Source organism: Rhinopithecus bieti, unplaced genomic scaffold, assembly GCF_001698545.2.
Source record: "Rhinopithecus bieti isolate Rb0 unplaced genomic scaffold, ASM169854v2 scaffold_60, whole genome shotgun sequence".
Lineage (NCBI taxonomy): Eukaryota > Metazoa > Chordata > Mammalia > Primates > Cercopithecidae > Rhinopithecus > Rhinopithecus bieti.
In genome coordinates this window covers 2650271-2653255 of record NW_016803192.1, presented here as the reverse complement: position 1 = coordinate 2653255, position 2985 = coordinate 2650271, and positions in this window count along the sequence as shown.

Sequence of the window (2985 nt, the reverse complement as noted above, 5' to 3'; positions counted from 1 at the left end):
GGGAGGTCAAATGGGTGGATCGCTTAAGCCCAAAGGTTCGAGACCAGCCTGGGCAACATAGGTAAAGCCTGTCTCCACAAATAACAAAAAAATTTAGCCAAGTTTGGTGGTGCATGCCTGTGGTGCCAGCTACTCCAGATGCTGAGGCAGGAGGATAGCTTGAGCCTGGGGGTTCAAGGCTGCAGTGAGCCATGACTGCACACACTGCACTCCAGCCTGGACCACAAAGTGAGACCCCATCTCAAAAAATAAAATAAAATAAAAATAAAATTTGACCTTTAAGTAAGTGCATAAGTAGACCTGAGAGTTGGGACATCATAGAGTAGACAGACAGAGGACAATTAGTAGAAACTTGAAGAAGAAACATTTAGATTATGGCAGAACAGAGATGACTCTTTTGGCGGAGAACCTTTGTCTGTTTCCCAACCCTCAACAACAGTTCTTTAGCAGAAGGAATCAGAAATTGCTATAGATTGTTTATGATAGGGTGCCTGGTGAGCAGAGACTAAAGTCTTCTTTCCCCTTGTTTTGGGAGGTGGAAAGGAAGGCAGAGGAAATGGCCAGCATTCTTTATGTTCAGAGAAGAGTCTCTCTTCAGGCTTTCTTAGGATCAAAAGGAGAGAGGTGTTCATTTCTCTGGCTCCTCACTGCTTACAGAGCTGTCCTCTGAGGGAAGGGTAGGGTGAAGGAGACCTCTTGGAAGAGAAGGACTAAAAATCCTCAGCTCCTACTTTTTTTTTTGAGTCTGAGTATCTCTGTGTCACCCAGCCTGGAGTGCAGTGGCATGATCATGGTTCACTGCAGCCTTGAAATCCTGGGCTCAAGCAATCTTTCTGCCTCAGCCTCCTTCGTGAGGGAGTGCAAGTAGATGAGATTAAGTGTGCCAGGAGCTGGGACTACAGGAACATACCACCACACCTGATTAATTTTCTTTTCTTTTTTTTTTTTAAGACGAAGTCTCACTCTGTTACCAGGCTGGGAGTACAGTGGTGTGATCTTGGCTCACTGCAACCTCTGCCTCCCAGGTTTATGCAATTCTCCTGCCTCAGCCTCCTGAGTAGTTGGGATTACACACATGCACTGACATGCCCAGCTAATTTTTGTATTTTTCATAGAGACGAGGTTTCACCATGTTGTCCAGGCTGGTCTTGAGCTCCTGACCTCATGACTAATTTTTAAATTTTTTGCAGAGATGGCAGTCTTACTATGTTGCTCAAGCTGGTCTCCAACTGCTGGGTTCAAGCAATCCTCCTGCCTCGGCCTCCTAAAGCACTGGGATTATAGGCGTGAGCCACTGTATCTGGGCCCCAGCTCTTACTCTTTTGAGGTTCAGCACTCAGAGAATCTCTCTTAGATTGAGGTGGGCCTACTAATAGCTGTTATCAGGAAAGAATATCAAAGAGGAACTCACCATGAGGGAAAGTTAGGTCAAGGCTGGTAACCCAAGTTCGATGCAGAGAGATGGAAGAGGGTGCGGGGAAGGGTTGGTAGTGGCACAACATACAGCTAAGGACAAATACTGTTTGGTAGTGCTATACCTTGGTGACTATATGAAGCACATGAAGGTTAATGAAAAGAATTATAACCTTGGATCAATCCCAAGTTGGGGCACTATTGACCAAGGCATAGTTCAACCAGTAAGGGTCTCGTTTTAGCGGATAAGTGTTCCCCAACCTGTGTGGGATCAGTCTTCAAGAGTCACACCCACAGCCAAAGCAACAGTGGGATTGGCCTGACTTGTGACTTTCAGTTTTCTCTCTCGCCTTGCTTTGATTAAGCCCCTCATGTCCTTAGACTATTTGCAGAGTGATGCGTGGTCTTTGGGAGATACTGTGCTTCTTAATAATAAGAGAAGGTCTGATTCTACTTGAGTTTATCAAGTGGACTGTAAGAATTTCAAGGCCTAGGTTAAAGAATAAATGTCTATGGTTATCACATAGATTAGATTACATCTTTTCTTTTCTTTTTTTTTTTTTTTTTTACAAAACTCCTGGTTGAGTTAAGCAAGTGACTTTTGATTTAAGAAAAAGAGATACCTGGATAAGGAGGACTCTACACGACTGTTTCAGCTAAGACTCTGGGGCTTGGTGTGGATGAATCTGTTCATTAGCCCCGCCTTACTAAATACTGCCTTAATAGGGCTTGTTTCTATCTGAATATATAGCATGATTCACTTGCTCTTGTTGATGAAGTAGGAGTGGGGAGGAGGCTGAAGGAGAATGGCAATGGGAAAGATATATGCTTACCTTTCAAAGGGAGGTGGCCAGAAGGTGTAGGAAATGACCTCTGTCGGGCCATGTCCCTACATCAGATCCATTGCCTGCCCCTAACCAAGGAAACCAAGGAAAGCCCTGAGCAGGGCTGGAGGAGAGTGTGCCAGCCTCATGGGCTATAGTAGTCCTGGTGACAGGCTGAGAGGTACAGAAGCCAACACAGAAGTGAGGACTGACTCCTCTCAACCCTCCACTTCAAACTCCATGGGAACACTAAGCTCGGGGAACACACCCGCCATTCAGGTGAACCTCGGGAGGTTTCAGCATGTTGCAAGGTACAACAGTCAAGTTAGCACATAACAGCATGTCTTGAAACGGCAGGTAATAAGCATTAATCTCCCTAATAAATTCATTAGTCAGCTGTATGGTCTTGAAAGTGGTTTGTATATTCAGATCATAAATTAAACCCTGGTTAGATATTAACCTTCTCTGACTTTGCTCAGCAAATCTCCCAATAGCCCTAATGGGATCAAAAGATTCCATTAAGATTTCCTACTTTTCGGCCAGGCACGGTGGCTCAAGCCTGTAATCCCAGCACTTTGGGAGGCCGAGATGGGCGGATCACGAGGTCAGGAGTTCGAGACCATCCTGGCTAACACGGTGAAACCCCGTTTCTACTAAAAAATAGAAAAAGCTAGCCGGGCGAGGTGGCTGGTGCCTGTAGTCCCATCTACTCGGGAGGCTGAGGCAGGAGAATGGCGTAAACCCGGGA